Source organism: Rosa rugosa, chromosome 7, assembly GCF_958449725.1.
Source record: "Rosa rugosa chromosome 7, drRosRugo1.1, whole genome shotgun sequence".
In the NCBI taxonomy this organism is placed as follows: Eukaryota; Viridiplantae; Streptophyta; class Magnoliopsida; order Rosales; family Rosaceae; genus Rosa; species Rosa rugosa.
In genome coordinates this window covers 40591594-40610446 of record NC_084826.1, presented here as the reverse complement: position 1 = coordinate 40610446, position 18853 = coordinate 40591594, and the positions used below count along the sequence as shown (strand labels likewise).

At 40.6% G+C, this 18853-nt stretch overlaps 2 long non-coding RNA genes across 3 annotated transcripts; both read right to left on the bottom strand.

The window, feature by feature from the left end:
- Positions 1–10: 10 nt before the first annotated feature.
- On the bottom strand, positions 11–2634 carry LOC133720219 (uncharacterized). Its single transcript, XR_009851767.1, has 6 exons — positions 2394–2634; positions 1977–2055; positions 1264–1392; positions 836–906; positions 441–640; positions 11–273 (listed from the first exon to the last, which is right to left on the bottom strand). It is a non-coding gene; the product is annotated as an uncharacterized LOC133720219 (long non-coding RNA).
- A 1-nt stretch (position 2635) lies between these two features.
- LOC133720220 (uncharacterized) lies at positions 2636–4449 on the bottom strand. 2 transcript variants are annotated; one of them, XR_009851769.1, is made up of 5 exons: positions 4068–4447; positions 3784–3832; positions 3407–3618; positions 2804–3074; positions 2636–2699 (listed from the first exon to the last, which is right to left on the bottom strand). It is a non-coding gene; the product is annotated as an uncharacterized LOC133720220 (long non-coding RNA). The 2 variants fall into 2 exon arrangements; XR_009851768.1 differs by having other exon boundaries at positions 2641–2699; positions 3784–3979; positions 4068–4449.
- Positions 4450–18853: the final 14404 nt, after the last annotated feature.

Sequence of the window (18853 nt, the reverse complement as noted above, 5' to 3'; positions counted from 1 at the left end):
GGGCTTTCCATTAATTTTCTTTCCAAATTCATGATTCAACATAATTCAGAAAATAAACCCCTAAACTTACAAAAGCTAGCTTGGAAACATATGAGCAACAATGTACAAAAGTTCCACACCAAGGTTTGCTTCAAAGCCAAAACTAGCTAGCCTTACTCAAAAAACATCTTGGCAGTCACAGTCCTACATCAAACTCTGTATATAATCAGCCACTTCAATGCACACCTCGTCAATTTGATTTTGGCTATATGATTTCCGCGTCTTTACCGCCCACTAGAAATATATAAACATGCAACACATAAGGCACAGTGATTGGGTAAACAAGCTAATGAAGATAATTAGTGTGGAAACCCTATGGACTATCTATAGAGGCCAACACTGGCAATATAAAGACTTGGAAGTAACTGGAACGTAAAACAGAAACAGAAACAAAATAATACCTTTTTTCAAATGCTTCTATAACATCAGAGACAGATTGGAGATTCTCCAAGGGTTCCCATGTATTAGCTATCTCTGGCCAGCCACGCCCGCACAAGCACAACACCAACAGGTTGATTCTTCGGATATTACTCTGACTCCTTTGTTAACTAATGTTGCTTCCACCTGATCAGCAGACTGACAGCTAGTTGACTCTAACGTTCTGCATACAAATTGCAGAAACAAGGTCATGTGTCACTTATCTGCAGCATACATCAAAATCCTACAAATGTAGATATTATTGATGAGCATCTGAACACAATCTAGACTGAAATCTGTCCAGCAACACTTGATAAAATAAGTACTCAAATAATCTGAAAATCATGTAGAATTTCCAATAAAAGGATCACATATAAACCTGGATAACAGGTGTTCAGCTTCCAACTCCGTCATAAATGCACTAATAAGTGCAAAGTTTGAAACTTTGATCTGTCAAGTTCAAGCAAAATAAACATTTACAAACCCTCAGACAAATATCAAGCAAAACCAAAAAAGAAAAAAGAGGCATTCAAAGCATAGCATAGCAGCACTGAGAACCATTGCTAAAGGCAAAAGCCTTATTATCATATACTTTAAATCTATCCCACTGACACGAGTGGCATTGTATAACATCCCTAATAGAAATGCATTTATAATACTATATGTTAGGTTACAACTGAATATACAGACACTATATAATGACAGGTGCGAGAACAGCAATGGAATCTTGTTCTTATGAATTGAAATCTAAGTTTCTGGATTTAATCAAGCAGATATTTGCCAACGTTTATTTCAAAGGAACAACACCTGCAAGGCTTTCTCTCAACAATATGATAGAGACGGCCAGGTGCATACAGCCTCCTTGGATCTTTAAGCATCTTCTTATCAGGTATACATGTGTCCCGCATACATCTTAGGCATAGTAGACACGGCAAACTGTAAAATAAATCCAACTTTCATAATACAGTGAAAATCTAGATACGTAAGGGCAGAAAAATGATGTCATCACTTAATTAAGTCTTGTTATACTAGTCTGCCCACTCCTAAAATTAAAGTCTCCATTAACCCCTTTCTCAGATTGAACAGTTTGATGGTGCAGTGACTAGTGATATATATTAGCAACACAAAATGATATTGTAAAGGGCATTTTAATTAGTTTCTATCTTGTTCTGCACTCTAGTATTATCTTTACTATCCATCAGCTCAAAGAAACAGTTGAAGACAGAGTATATATATATATAATATATATATATATATATATATATATATATATATAGAGAGAGAGAGAGAGAGAGAGTATCAGGGAGATAAACTGAATAAAACAACTATGGAAATTCATTATATAGAAAAGAAATAATGATGATCCTCTGAAAACTTAATAATACGACAACATATTTTGATTGTTTTAGATGCATGCAAGTAACTTGGCTATAAAAGTATAAAAATTAGAAACGATCAAATTCTACAAGAAAGATATGCAGTACGTATTCTATTCTAAGGAAAAACATAAAGATACCAACCTTGCTCCTTTTGATCCGCTTGCATAGATCGCACAACAGTGCCAATAATTCTTTTAAAGAAAATTCTAGCCTTTAATTTCTGCAACATATAAATTTAATGAGGCAAAACCAGGACTTGGGGTTTATAAACAATGCTAGTGACTAGAAAGTTATAGCATATACTAGTAGAAATTGAACCAAGGGACACAAGTACTAGAACTGTTGAACCAGAGGATAAAACATCCAGTCATAAACAAACAGTCCAATTAGTCTATGATTCGTGGTGCCTGAATACAAATCCTGACCAGAAGTGAATGCCAGAAAAAAAAAAACGATCGGAGTATCTAAAAATTCTTTCTATAAATTCATTACCATGATTTGTAAAATACAAGAACAGAAACTGAATAGCTAAAAATGAGTATCATACAACTAACATACCAATCTTCTCTGCTTGCCGCCACCATTTGACGCAAGTAGTCCGTCCACATGAGGATGATTATATGATCATTTCTGTCTCATTGTTTTGTATCTCACCTTTGTTTCTGTAGTTAATCAATGAATGATACATGAGCTACTTTAAAGCCAAATACCAACACTAAGGATTGAAACAAATTGGGAGGTGGCTAATAAACCCTCTGTCTATACAACACATGGATGAGATAAATAGATAAATTAAGTCTTTTGCCTTTTTTGCTTATGGTTGTCACTGCCATCTTTTCTTTCCCATCTTCCTTTCTTGGGTCCCTAGCATTAGATTATAACAAATCAATTAGCAACTTCTGGTCTCTGCCTACCAACATGAAGTATAATCATGAAGAAATAAGTACAAAAAGGAAGCTAAAGTATACCTGAGCACTGAGAGACTTAAGGCGGTCCTTATCTTTCTTGAATCCACGGCAACCAGGGTTGTTGTTACCCATTGCAGCTCTCGCAAGCTTAACTCTCTTGTTGGCTTCTTTAGTTGTTGCATCCAACAGATAATCAGCCACAACTCGCAGGTGAGGAGTAGGGGGCTTCTTGCTCAGAACCTTGTCACTTTTTAGAGGTGAGAATTTCATTCCTCAAATCCTGAGCTCGGGATTCTCTCACGGCAAGTTTTGTCACACTCTTTGAGACATCCTGCATAATTCACATTTTAGCATTAATGACCGTCCACCCTATCTTTCTATCATCCAATGCAATGTCAGAATTAGGAATCACAAGAGTGCAACTTAAACAAGGTGATTAAGACAATTAAAAAATAGTACAGGGGTTCAGAGCCAGCAGAAAATCCCAACTTCCGGACACCCAAATACACCCAGTCACCAGATCTCAAACAAAACACCTAAAACCCATCAACCCAACTATAAATCCATCCTTCACTCACTACCCAAAACCTAATTAAGCAAAATTCCATCAATTTTCTTCAACAATATTCCAAATAAACCAACAAAAACACATCAAAATCGCACCTTGATGAGGATTGTGTCGCCCCTAAAGAGCTAGCTAGAGCTTCTCCATGGTCTCAGGGTGGACAGTGACGACGGAGTTGTCATCGTTGATGGCTTCATCGACGACAAGGAGATTTACTGCCTTCTTCTGTTCGAGAATCGCAGTGCTGAAATCCCTCTTGGTCCCCATATTGCAACAATTTTAAAAGCAATCGCATCATAAATCAAAATCCCTAAAAAATAAAAATTTCAGAAAACCAAAAAAGTTAGGTCAAAATCGAAAAGAAGAGGAATTGGATCTGAGGGATATGAAAAGTAGAAAACTGGATTGAAGCAACAATAAATATAAAACAAATCCAAATTCAAAATTCAAATAGGAATGAGGCAAATTGACTCACACTGGCTTTTGGGAGGAGGAGCAATGATGGGCTTCTTCGCTTGGGCAACCTGGAAAGTCGGAAACAAAGTTAGAAAAGAGAGATTTGCCAATCGGAAAGAAATTACCAAATCACGGGAAGAGTTGAATAGGGTTTCGGGCGGAAGCAAAATCAACTTGAATCCCTCAACTAGAAGAAATCAAATTCGAAACCGGACCTGTTTAACAGCGGGCTCACCGGAGCAGTGTCATATTAGAAGAGAGACAAAATCAGTAATGGTGGTGGAGAGAAGAGAGAGAACATACGCTGGTGGTGGTCGGAGAAAAGGCTTGAGGTGGCTTAGGTCGGAGAATGAGCTCGAGGTCAGGACGAAGAACGAGCTCCAGGCTCTGAGCTGAGGTCGGGGCCCCGGGTCAGGTCGGAGAAGGAGCTGTGGTCGGGGGCGCGGGTCAGGTTAATTGGAGAAGGAGCTGAGGTCGGGAACGCGAAGAAGGAGGCAGTGAGAGTTTATCAATTAGGGTTCGAAAGTTTCAGACAAAATGACTAAGTGTTGGAGGAATTAAAATTTTGGACCCCGCGTTTCTCAAACTTTTTAACTTAGTCCCTCCGTGTTTTTTTCAAAATTTTTGAACGAAAGTTTACACATCGGTTAATTTAACGACCGATGTTTATAACCACAATAGAAATCGATATTTCATAAGCCGATGTTTATATGTTTTTTTTACATCGCGGGCAATTCCGACCGATTTAATAGTGGTGATGTAAATGAACAGATTTCTAGTAGTGTGGGTTGTTTACTGATTTTCACAAAATGGTGACTACTCAGTATCAACAATCTATTAGAGTGTTTCAATCTGACAATGGTGGAGAGTTTGTGAATGGCCCTATGTTTGAATTTTGCCGGTCACAGGGGATTCGTCATCAAACCTCCAACTCTTATACTCCTCAACAGAATGGTTTGGCAGAACGGAAGAACAGACAGTTGATGGAAGTTGTTCGGGCTTCATTGTTTGGCATGAATGTACCTCGGTCTTATTGGGGAGAAGCGGTGAAGTCTGCAGCATACCTCATCAATCGTACTCCTTCCCGGGTAATTGAGTTTCAGAATCCTCATCAAAAGCTTCATACACTCTTGACCATCCCCTCTCTGCCTAATTTGGAACCCCGAGTGTTTGGTTGCACTGCTTATGTTCATATACCAAAGCCACACCGAAGCAAACTTGATCCCCGTGCGAAGAAGTGTATGTTTGTAGGTTATGCCGAGTTTCAGAAGGGCTACAGATGTTATGACCCGCTCACTAACACAGTACACCTCTCTCTTGATGTCTCCTTCCGTGAATCTCAGCCATATTACCCATGGGGAAATTCTCGGTCTTCCCTTCAGGGGGAGAAAGGTTGTGAAGGGAATCCTATTTGTGATTTTGATGTCTTTGAAGACTTGGAAAATTTGGAGGAGCGATTTGAAGGACGAAATTCTGCCACAGCCAAAAACGATCGATCGCCAGGGACAAACGATCGATCGTTTCCAGAGACAGAAACTTCCAGTGGACAAAACGATCGATCGCCAGAGACAAACGATCGATCATTTCCAGGGACAGACGCTGACGACACAAACGATCGATCGTTTGGAGAGAACGATCGATCGTTGCAACAAACAGGGACTGAGGCAGAAGCAGACACCACAAACGATCGATCGTTTGAGGCTAACGATCGATCGTTTCCTGATATGACCGGTTTGGAGAATTTGAATCAAAATCCAGACGTATCTGAAGCTCACACACAAGATATTTCCCCTTCTACATCACCAACTGAAGATTCCGCTCAGAATGATCCACCTCAGGTACCCCTAAACTTTAATGAGTCTTCTGGGTTAGAAAGTGTTGAGTCTAGGAAATCACAAAGGGTTACCAAGGGAATCCCAAAAAAACAATATGAACCAGATATCAAAGCCAAAGCTAAATACCCCATAGCTAACTTTATATCTAACCATAGGATTTCCGGGTCACATGCACTTGTTGTTGATCAATTATCTACTGTATCTATTCCTAGTAACGTGCAGGATGCATTGAAGGATCCGAAATGGACAAGGGCGATGAATGAAGAATTGGAGGCTCTTCAGAAGAATGCAACATGGGAGTTAGTACCTATGCCGGTTGGAAAGAAGACTGTAGGATGTCGTTGGGTGTTTACTTTGAAGCTCAATGCTGATGGAACTATTGATAGATACAAGGCTAGATTGGTTGCCAAGGGATACACACAACGTTATGGAATTGATTATGAGGAGACTTTCGCACCTGTGGCAAAAATCAATACTGTTCGGATCCTAATCTCACTTGCAGCAAACAAAGATTGGCCCTTGCACCAGTTTGATGTGAAGAATGCGTTTCTTAATGGGAATTTAGAGGAAGAAGTGTACATGGATGTGCCTCCTGGTGTTAAGAATTATCCAAGTGAAGCTGGCAAGGTGTGTAAATTGAGGAAATCGTTGTATGGCCTGAAGCAATCTCCAAGAGCATGGTTTGGAAGATTTTCAAAGTCCATGAGAGCTTTTGGATACAAACAGAGCAATTCTGACCATACCTTGTTTATCAAGCGGAAGAATGGCAAGATTACAGCTCTTATTGTGTATGTGGATGACATGATTGTTACAGGGGATGATCCGAAAGAGATGAATGAGTTGCAAAAGTATCTGTCAAAGGAGTTTGAAATGAAGGATCTGGGACAACTGAAGTATTTTCTGGGTATTGAAGTTGCGAGGTCTAAGAAGGGAATTTCTCTGTCACAGAGGAAGTATGTTCTTGACTTATTGGCTGAAACGGGGATGCTGGACTGCAGTCCAATTGAGACACCCATTGAGATGAATCACAGACTTGCCATTTGTCCTGATCAAGTTCCAACTGATAAGGGAAGGTATCAACGTCTTGTAGGAAGGTTGATTTATCTTTCACATACTAGACCTGATATTGCTTATGCTGTGAGTGTTGTCAGTCAGTTTATGCATTGTCCTAGTGAAGAACATATGGATGCAGTTTTTCGGATTTTGAGGTATTTGAAGATGGCGCCAGGTAAAGGATTACTGTTCGAGAAAAAAGATGAATTGGAAGTTGTGGGATACACAGATGCAGATTGGGCTGGTGATAAAACTGACAGGCGGTCTACATCTGGGTACTTCACGTTTGTAGGAGGGAACCTTGTCACTTGGCGTAGCAAGAAACAGAAAGTTGTTGCCAGATCAAGTGCAGAAGCTGAATTTCGAGGTATGGCACATGGAGTCTGTGAAATGTTATGGATTCGTAATGTCCTGAAAGATCTAGGTTACAAGCTTAAACAACCTATGGATTTGCATTGTGATAATAAAGCTGCAATTGAGATTGCACATAATCCAGTTCAGCATGATAGAACAAAGCATGTGGAGGTTGACCGTCACTTTATCAAAGAAAATCTTGACAGAAAGGTTATTCGGTTTCCATTTGTAAACTCAGAAGAGCAGTTAGCTGATGTTCTTACTAAAGGAGTGTCCAGGAAGATATTCGACAGCTCGGTTGACAAGTTGGGCATGATAGATATCTATGCACCAACTTGAGGGGGAGTGTAGAATCGCTGTAAATCTTATGTAATTATGATTCCTATTTAGGTAGGTTATCATGTAATTATAGGAGTATCTGTTTCCTATTAGAGTTAGACGACTCCTCTTGTCCTTGTATATATACCCCTTTGTGGATGAATAGAATTAATTATTGAAAACCCTAAATCAACGTATTCTTTTCTACTCCTACAACCTACAAAACAAAATGTCTGATACACCAAGGCAAGAATATACACTTCAAGAAATCAAATATTGCAAAACTTTAAACTGAAAATAGTACCTGTATTGGAATGTACAAAAAATGAGATAACATCAAGTTTCAGTATCTCCAAAACGGAAGTGCCAGCTTCTCTAAGCAGCTGAAACTTAATTCCAAAAATCGTTGTCATGTAGAGGCCAAAATAACGATGAAAATAAATAAGATCACCAAAACCAATATAGAATTCAGCAGAGTACATGAATCTCGCTGAATTCCAGTTGAACCAAACACCAAAAGATGAACTAAAGATTACACAAATTAACAAAACAACTCAAGATTAAACAAACAAAACAGACACCCAGAAGGCCAGGAACCAAGGCATCATCTATTCACATACTCATCAGTGTATTAGGAATCTATCTTTTTACATGGGCTATCATTATTTTATGGGCCTATTTGGGCTTTCTGTTACATGAGTCCACTACTTCTAGATATTTGGTCTGCTTAAATAGCTGATAGGACTTGTAATGGGATCATCGAAGAATTATTGAATTGTTTTAGTAAATCCAGAATATGTGTCTGGCCCAAACTCTAGGCTATTTGACCTAGTTGTAATAGGGTTTAGAATTAGAGATATTCTCAGAGATATTCATAGATATCCGATTAATTGTACGATTATCTTTCCTTGTACAACTCTGATTCTATGTCTTGTAATCCTCTATATAAAGAGGTCCCTATTATCAATGAGAACAGACAACAATTCTCTCCCAATTTTGGTTTTCCTTAAATACGTTATCAGCACGACGCCCTAACCCTAAAACCTAATAGCCAAAACCCTAAATCCGAATACAAAACTTTGAACCCCTTTCGGCCCCCGCAGCACATCTTGAAGCCCTCCTTCCCAGGAGTCTAGAACCGGCGGCGCCACCCCAAGAACCGGCCGGAAACCTACCGAACCGGCCACCGGAAGCTCCAAACCACCCGCAGAAAATATTCCACCGGTTCACCAACTTCAATACCTCCAATTGTTACCAAATTTTTCCACAAGTAGCGTCTCGATCCCAGAATCCGGGAACCGGAAAAACTTTCCCCGGAACCGGCCACCTGAGCGTCAGCACTCTTGAACCGGCAGAAGCAGAAAAGAAAAGAAGAAGAAAGAAGCAGCCCAGCCCAAAAGGAAGAAGTCAAAGCCCAGCCAACTGCCAGAGGCCCACTGACATCAGCTTGCCAAGTCAGCAGCCGGACCCACCGCCACGTCAACAACCAGACCCCATTGCCACGTCATCAACCAGACCCCACTGCCACGTCATCAACGACATCAACCTGCCACGTCATCACGCCACGTCAGCATTAGTGCCACGTCAGCCTCCGGTCAACGCTGGTCAACCCTCCGGTCAATGACTTTTCAGACAACTTTTTCCTGCCAAATTTCCCGACAATCTATTTCGAGGTATTTTTTACTAAAAGTTCCCGTTTTTGAAGTTTTTATTCAATTTCTCTTCTTTTTCTCAGGGACTTGCAAACTTCCTTCTTCTACCCTCCTTTCTTTATCATAGGGGAGACCTAATTAAGCCGAATTGTGGGGGTTCGTGCTTACTCCAAGCTTAGAGCTTGTAGAGATCTCCAAACTTAGAGTTTGTAGAGAATTTATGATCGACCACTTACGTCATTGTTTCGATCTAATCCAATATCTCTTGGAATTGAATTTCTTGGAAGCGATTACGCTCAGAATTTCCTAATTTCTTGGGAGCGATTACGCTCAAAAAGTTTATATGTTTTCGTGGTAGCCTTTTACGCTCTGAAACTAACCCTAATTTCTTGTTCTCTTTCAGGATGAGTAACCTGAACAAACTGGACTTCGCTCCATTGGGAACAACTGGCTCTGGATATTACAAGGATTCGTGATATCCGCCAGCATCTCAAGGCCGATGGAATCCTGGATATGATTCTCGAGCCTAGCCAGGACGTGCTAACTGTTGAGTAAGCTCAAGCTTTGGAGGCAAATAGAGTAGCCTTAGAGGCAAATAAGGCGAAAGCCATCATCCTAATGACTCGTCATATGGATGATTCACTCCAGTACGAGTGTATGAATGAAGAAGACCCAAGAAGGCTGTGGGTCTCACTCGAAGAAAGATTTGGCAACGTCCGTGACTCCCTGCTTCCTGACCTCGAAGTGAGATGGCATAGCCTCCGCTTCTGTGAATTCAAGTCAGTTCTTGACTACAACTCGGAAGCACTTCGCATTAAATCCTTAATGGAATTCTGTGATAAAGAGATCACAGATGCGATGTTGATTGAGAAGACTCTCTCTACCTTCCCCGTCTCTGCATTGATGGTTGCTAAGAATTATCGAATCGATGTTACTACAGGACGGATCACAACGTTTCATGAGCTCATTGGAGCTATGAATGTCGCTGAAAAGCATGACAACATCCTTGTGAAGAACTATAATTTGAGATCCGTGGAAACAGAGCATATTCTGGAATCCAATTATAGCTGCGCCCCTAAGAGAGGGCGCGCACCAAGAGCGAAACCCTAATCTTAGGGATACTTCTGGACGTTCTGGTCCATATAATCGCTCTACTTGGGAAGGTAACCGCCAAAATAGGCGAACACGAAACCGAATAGGTCAACGTGGAAAGAGAGAGGGAGGCAACGCCTCTGGCCATGTTGGTGGCGCCACCAACACTAAGAGCCATCTAAATGACACTTTCAAAGCGCCTCAATCAATGGAGTCTGAGCAAAGAGATGAATGTTCTCGATGTGGAGTATCCAGTCATTGGGCACACATTTGTAGAGCTCGTGAAGAAATCGTCACCGCCTACAAAGCATATTGTGAAGCAAGAAAAGCTCACTATATGGAACAAGAAGATCAAGAAGATGATCTAGAGTGAAGGATTGAAGACTACAAATCTAGCTGGGATCAATAGATCACCAATTCTGTTTAAGTCTTTATTTTTCCAAGAGATGTAATAGGCAATTGCCAAATACTTTGTAGTAAATGCCATTGGTTTAGTTTTCCTTCACATAGGCTCATCCAAAATGAGTGTGATGTCTAGAAAGGTTTTGAAATAAGTGGTACTTAAGCGAGCTTTGCTCCACCGACATCTCTCTACTCACCTGGTCATATTTATTTTGGAGTTACCGAAAGAAGTCAAACGACTACCTTTGTTTTGCATTAGCTAGCAGTTGGATTAGATTCTCCTAATGGTTAAGAGACAATGATATACTCCGTTGGCTTATGAATAAAATTTCGAGTTCTTTTCATTATGACTCCATTTTGATTCTGAGCATATTTCTTTGTGACTACGATGGCTGGGCCATCAGTATTAATTCAAGGACATGGAATAGCCCAAGTTTCCCTTTCCAAATGGCACCTTGATTACTGTCATAGAAACTCTCTACGCTCCTAGGGCAAATCGCACCTATGATTAGCCAACTGATTCCATGTGAAAACGCATGTAGAGAACGAAAATGAGTTCCTTTGCAATACCTCTAATGATTGCGAACAAAGGCGCATCTTAGAGAAGTTTATGTGTCTCTCTAGTGGACTCTATGTCATTATTCGAGCTATTAAATCCAATAAAGAAGATCTATTGGATTTAGACACATATTGGCTTTGTCACGACAAGATAGGTCATCCTGGTCATGATATGATGATCCGTCTACTAAAGACTTCACACGGACATCCATTCTTTCGAGCGAAACGAAGCATGAATCAAAAGTTGATTCTTGGACTAAGTGTGACCGCCATCGCTGCCTCCGTAGCCGCCGCCGTCCACCACCAGCCTAGGGCTGGCATAGTCCTTATCCATGACGCCATGGATAGCGTACATCATGGTGCTGACGCCCCAGGTGATGTTGCAATCACCAACTTTGCTTCAAATAGCGTTTCAGACGCTGAGGCCCAACCAAAATCCTCATTGGTTGATTCTAAGGCCTCTCGCTCGTTTTACAAAGCCCGTTCCTTAGGGAAATTAGGACTGAGACCGTCCTATGCAAAGGATATGAAAATACACGTTCTGTTCTTACATAGAATCCATGGGGATTCTGTGGACTGATTCAACCAACCTGCGGACGGTTAAATATCACATGATGTTGGTTGACACGCAAACACGCTGGTCACATGTTGTGCCATTGTCCACTTGTAATGCTGCTTATACTACACTCCTAGCACATATCATATAACAACGGGCTCACTCCCCGGATCATCCTATTTCGTCAATTGGACTTGACGATGCTAGAGAGTTTACATCGAAGACTTTCGATGGATATTGCAATGGGACTGATGTTGGACATCATATTCTCATGAACACACCTAAATGGTCTCACAGAAACGACTACGATGGTAGTCAGGACATTGGTAATGCGCACCAATCTCCTTATATCCGCTTGGGGTGATGCAATATCGCATGCAGCTACGCTAATTCGTCTACGACCCACCGCCACTCAATCTACCTCTGCGTTACAGCTAATGACTGGGTACAAGTATCGTACTTACGCATCTTTGAGTGTGCCATTTATGTGCCAATTGCGCCGCCACAACGCTCTTTGATGGGTCCTTACAGACAAATGGGCAACTAAGTTGGATTTAAGACTCCAACAATCGTCCGCCACTTAATGCCCTTCTTAGGCAATCTCTTCACCGCATATCTTGCGGGTTGTCACTTTGATGAGACAGTCTTCCGGTCGTTAGGGGGAGATAAGAACATGGATGTTCAGCAGAAACGACAGGAATTGTCGTGGTCTGTCCCCACTATGTCTCATCTCGATCCCTGTTAAAGTGACGAGATCACACATCTGCTGCAAATATGCCTGCAAGGAAGGACGTCCCTACGAGAGGACGTAGCGCCACCCTACACGGAGGTAGGCATGGCGCCAACGCCAAAGAGAGTGGCACTCTGGCGGATAGGCCATGGCCCCAGCTAGGATGCGTGGGAGGCCCGTGGGTTCGAAGGATACTTTGGCACAACCCAATCCTTGGATCATCGACACTCAAAATCCGTCTCATGAGAATCTTCCGGATTATGGTTATCGTTGGGGGACGCCTCAACGTCAAAACCTATTCCTGAGAATATAGAGCTCTATGAAAATTACACTAGTGTACATGAGACGTGGGATAGAAACTCCATCATAATTGATGATGTAGTTGTGCATGAGTTTATTGAGTCTGATGATACCGAACCACGCTCCGTTGATGAATGAATGCCAACGTAGAGAAATTTGGCCTAAATGGAAATATGCGATCCAGGTTAAGTTGGATTCTCTAACGAAGAGGAATGTTTTCAAGCCAGTGATGCCAACACCTCCTAACATAAAACTTGTTGACTAATGGGTCTTCGTTAGAAAGCGTGGTGAGAAAAAGAGATGGCAATCTCGCCTTATGGCTCAAGGCTTCTCACAAAACGCCCTGGAATCGACTACGATGAGACATATTCTCTCGTAATGGATGTCATTGCACTCCACTACCCTGTCAGTTTGGTAGTTTCCAAATAACTGATCATGCAGCTTACAAATGTGGTCACTACGTATCTCTACGGGGATCTAGATACGAAATGTACATGAAGGTTCATGGTGAACTTCATTTACCCAAATCAAGTGGCTCTAGACCACGGAGCGCGTTTACAATAAGGTTGAAACGCTCACTAAAGTGACTACTTGATTGGGAAGGGATATGCCCACGCGTTTCCATAACAAGTTTCGGATTCTATCGCGGTTCATGTTGGACATGATCTTCATTGGAAGCCCTTAAAGAGTTAAGGGAAACCGCTGAACACTTGAAATCCGAGTTTGAGATGAAGTATTTTGGGAGAACACGATTATGTCTCGGTTTGGAACTTGCGCATCGTGTCGATAGATGCTTTGGCATTTTGACAAGGTCAAGCCTTCAAGCAGCCCCATGATCATCCATAGTCTTGATCCTAAAAAGGATCTTCTTTGTTCGAAGGATGATGGCGAAGATGTGCTAGGGGCGGAAGTGCCCTACATAAGTACAATAGGCCCATTATTGTACTTAGCTCAATGCACAAAACTGGACATCTCATTTGCAGTGAACTTGGTAGCTAAGGTATAGCTCTGCGCCAATGCGACGCCATTGGATTGGTGTAAAAGATAGGATTAAATATTGTTTACTCCTTATACTTATATGGTTTCATCGTTTCAGTCCCTGACCTTCGAATTTCATCTAAAAAGTCCCTGAACTCTCAATTTCCTCCCAATTGGTCCCTGCCGTCAAAATTTTCTGTTAAAGTTGCTGAAAATGTCTATTATGCCCTCACTTACTTTTTTTATTTTTATTTTTATTTTCTCTGTTTTATTTCTTTTTTTCATTTCACCTCTTGAAGGTCTGTGGATTGGAACCATCTTGATGAGGAGATGAACAGAAGGAAGCGAAAGAGCCGGAAGAAAAAGTGGTAAAAATAAAAAAAAATAAAAAAATAAAAAAAGAGAGGAAGATAAATATATATTTTTTTAAAGTAAATGAGGGTATAATAGACTTTTTAGGGGAAGATAACTGAGTTTTTGACGGATGTTTGACGGTAGGGACCAATTTGGAGGAAATTGGGAGTTCAGGGACTTTTTAGGTGAAATTCAAATGTCAGGGACTGAAACGATGAAACCCTATAAGTATAGGGAGTAAGCAGTATTTAACCCTAAAAGATATCTTTCGATACTAGAGATGTACGATTGATATGGGCATGCTTTATACCTACATAGAGATGATGGATTCGGACCCATCACACACCAGGAACGCCGCCAACACTGGCTTGCGTCCTCTATCCCCATCCCAAAACAACATGTGTTTTGGAAGGTTTTGCTGATATTGGGTATTTCTCTGACCCACACAAAGGTCATTCCCAAACTGGTTAAGTGTTCACCATGGGTAAAGACCGTGATATCTTGAAGGTCTACAGAATAGACCCTAGTCGCTATATCTTCGAACAATACAGAGATTATTGCTCTTCACGATGTGGTTCGTGAATGTATATGGATTGGATCCATAATTATGCATGTTCGAACAATTGTGGTTTGAAGTCTACCACAGATGAGCCTACAGGATAATACTGCTTGTTTTAATGAAGCAAGGCTATATCAAAAGCGACAACACCAAGGATAATCAGCAACAACAGACTCTCCTCAGGATCAAAGTGAACTAGGTTTGATCTGAGGACAGTGTGGCAGACTTGCTCACTAAGTCATTGCCTAAATTCCACTTTTCAAGAAACATGTTGGTAGCATCATTTGCGGAAGTTATCCGAACTCCCATGACCGTAGTCATCAGGGGGAGATGTCTACATGTATGGTCTCGAAACGTGAAGGGTGTGTTGTGCTCTTTTTCCCCTTCGACCGAGGTTATTTTTGTCCCATTGGGTTTTTGTTACTCGGCAAGGTTTTTAATGAGGCAACTAGAGGAGCACCACGTTTGGGCGACACAAGGGGGAGTGTTCAAGTAAATCCAGAATATGTGTCTGACCCAAACTCTAGGTTACTTGACCTAATTGTAATAGGGTTTAGAATTAGAGATATTCTCGGAGATATTCATAGATATCCGATTAATTGTACGATTATCTTTCCTTGTACAACTCTGATTTTATGTCTTGTAATCCTCTATATAAATAGGCCCCTATTATCAATGAGAACAGACAGCAATTCTCTCCCAATTTTGGTTTTCCTTAAACATGAATCAGTTTATTCATTTGTTTCTCTTAGTTTTCCCTTCTTTCTCTTTTACAACAATGTCATTTTTGGGCTTGGATCCTGGGGATCCTAACAACTGGTATCAAAGCCCGCAACTGGTATCAAAGCCCGCAACTGGTTTCACGAAAACAATAAAAATTTCTGAGCGTAGTCGCTTCCAAGAAATTGAGAATTTTCGAGCGTAGTCGCTTCCAAGAAATTCGATTCCAAGAGGGGTTGGATTAGATCGAAACAATGGTGTTTGTGGTGGATCGTTTTATCTCAACAAACTCTACGTTTGGAGGATTCTACAAGCTCCAAGTTTGGAATGAGCACGAACCCCCACAATTTGGCTTTTTGGTCTCCCCTATGAAGAAGAAAGGGGGGTAGAAGAAGGGAGGTTGCAAGTCCCCGATAAAAAGAAGAGAAATTAAATTAAAAAACTCTAAAAAAACGAGAACTTTTAGAAAAAAATACCTCGAAATAGGTCATAGGAAAATTTGGCCGGAAAAAATCATCGGAGGTCGGCCGGAAAAGTTGTCGGAGCTGACATGGCAGTCGGACGCTGACGTGGCAGTCGAATGCTGACGTGGGTGCTGACGTGGATCAGGCTCTGGGCTGACGTCAGTGGGCTTCAGGCCTGCTGTGCTTCTGGGCCGAGGGCTGCGTCTGTTTCTTTCTTCTAGGCTGTGGGCTGCACCTTAGCTTCTGGGCCTAGGGCTTCCTTCTGGATTGGGCTCGGTGGTGAAGATGCAAAAATCTGGCAGATGCAAACCGGCTAGGAACGTCAGAGGATCTACTGGCCGGTTCAGGGTTTTTACGTTCGGTTCCGGGAAATTTTTTGGCCGGTTCCCGGATTCTGGGGTAGGTCTACAGCTTCTGACAGAAGATGGCGGTGAAAGGTGGACGGGAAGAATGAGAACCAAGCAAGGGATCTACATATTCTTCTTAGGGCCGGTTCAGTCACTTCCAACGGTCGGTTCAGGTTGATTCCGGCCTGTTCTGGGGGTGGCGCCGCCGGTTCTGAGTTCTTAGAGTCTGTGGCTTCAAGGTGGGCGGCGGAGGTTTCTGGGATTTGAGGGCTACAAATTTAGGGTTTCAGGGTTAGGGCTTCGTGCTGATAACGTGTTTTAGGGAATCAGAAATTGAGAGAAAACTGCTATGTATTCTCATTGATAATGGGGGCCTCTTTATATAGAGGATTACAATGCATAGAGTCTGAATCATACAAGGAAAGGTAATCATACATTGAATAGGAATCTCTAGATTCTTCTAATTAAACCCTATTACCACTAGGTCAAGTAACCTAGAGTTTGGGCCAGACACAAAATAGGGATTTACTTAAACAAATCGAACTTTCTGCAGTTTTTTATTTTTTATTTATTTTTATTTTTTTTAGGGAAAATTTCACAAACAGTACAACAAGTAAAAGCCACTAATAATTCTTATACATAAAGTTCCAAACCAAACATTTCGGTACACGAAATCTGAAACTCGACTCACTATCAGTACACGACGTCAATTTTTGACACCAAAATGTCCATTATGCCCTCAGTTCTTTTTTTTTTTAATAAATTTTTTTTCCTTCGTTTTTTCTGTTATTTTTTTCCTTTATTTTTTCTGTTGTTTTTTTTTTATGTTATTTTTTTTTCTTCCTTCATTTTTTTTTTCCTTCGTTTTTATCTCTTTCTTTCTTTTCACATGACTAAATATTGGCTGAGTTACAAATATAAGCTGTAGGACCATAAATCTCACCAATTGGAGGGCAAGGGCGGCGTTGGAAGCGAGGGAGTGAGCGTGGAGGTGAGGAAGAAGAAAGAGATAAAAACGAAGGAAAAAAAATAACAGAAAAAAAAATTTATTAAAAAAAAAAGAACTGAGGGCATAATGGACATTTTGGTGTCAAAAATTGACGTCATGTACTGATAGTGGGTCGAGTTTCAGATTTCGTGTACCGAAATGTTTGGTTTGGAACTTTATGTATAAGAATTATTAGTGGCTTTTACTTGGTGTACTGTTTGCGAAATTTTCCCTTTTTTTTATAGAGGAGCGCTCTAGTCTTTTATACCAACTTTTTAGTCATATATCGACATCTCCATCATTCAGTTTTTAGGTCCCTATGAGTAGATCACTTCTGCAGATTTTCAACCAAATTCATGATCGTTTGGCTACCGAACTAGATCAAATCAATGAACAAACTGAATATGTTCAATCTGAACCGTTCGTGTTCATAATTAGTAAATCATGATTATGAATACACAAATAATCATCAATTTGGCTGAAAGTTTGCAGAAATGATCTACTCATAATGACCTAAAAACTTAACGGTGGAGATGCTGATATGTGACTGAAAAGTTTGTCTAAAAGATGATTAGCTTCTTAATACGAAGCTAAAAAAGCTAATCAGTTAATTCTAGAGAGCTCCTCGTTTTTTATAATATTAGCAACTTATCGAAATTTAAATCTGTTTTTTTTTTTTTTTTTGATATTGAGACCCTAGTTAGTAAAAAAAATGAAACGTGTATAGTACATGTATTCTTCGGACATTTTATCAAATAGTTCATTGAAAAGTTCAGCAAAATATTTTTAATTAATTAAATAGTTAATTTTTAATTAAAAATAGAGGTACTGACCAATAACTACAATAGGGCTTGACTGTTTACCATGCGCAAGACTCGAATCACGTAGCCCATGCGGTCTGCTAACAGTAACGAGCCGTCACCACTCTAAAGCCCAGTGACAGAAAGGGTACTATAATTTCAAACTAATTACGCGAAATGCGATCGACACTGATACGACCAATTCATTTCAGTTCTCCCAGTTCATCGACACTGAGAGAAAGCTCAGACTACAAAATCGATCGTCAAGCAAGGAAGAGTTTGGTCCTGCAGTGAAGCAACAAATCGAGATTGGTGGCAAAGCAACAGATCGAGGTTCCAGCGGGGATGCAACAAATCGAGGCTTCGACGACGAAGCAAGAAACTAAGGCTCTGGCGGCGAAGCAACAGATCAAGGCTCTAGCGGTGAAGCAACAGAGAGAGGCTTTGACGACGCTGGGCCTTAAAGGTCAGTAACCTAAGAAATTTCTAGTTACTGAGGCTTAGTAAATATAGTTTCTGATTACTGGTTGATTTTTTGGTTTGATTTGGTAACCAAGAAATCCGAAGAAAGTGAATAATGGATTTATGTGGCTATAGGATAGTAGACTACTAGATTTGAGATTTGATTATGAACTTTCTGATACAATAGAATGAGTTAGGGTTAGGATGAGAAAATGCATGAAATTATTTAAAAATGGCGAGAAATTTCAATTTCAATTGAAGACAGTGAGATTGAGTAACAATAGCCTGTTTGGCTTGAGTAAAATCTGAGTTTTGAGGGTTAGTAGCATTAAAATTTCAATTGCAGTTAAAGCTAATGAGGATTGAGTAGCAGTAGCCTGTTTGGCTGATTAACCTGTGTTTTGAGGGTCAGTAGCATTAAAATTTCAATTGCAACTAAAGCTAGTGAGGATTGAGTAGCAGTAGCCTGTTTGGCTTGAGTAAAACCTGTGTTTTGAGGGTCAATAGCATTAAAATGTACAATTTGTTCAATGTAACTTTTATTATGTTTTTGCCTCCTATGCACTT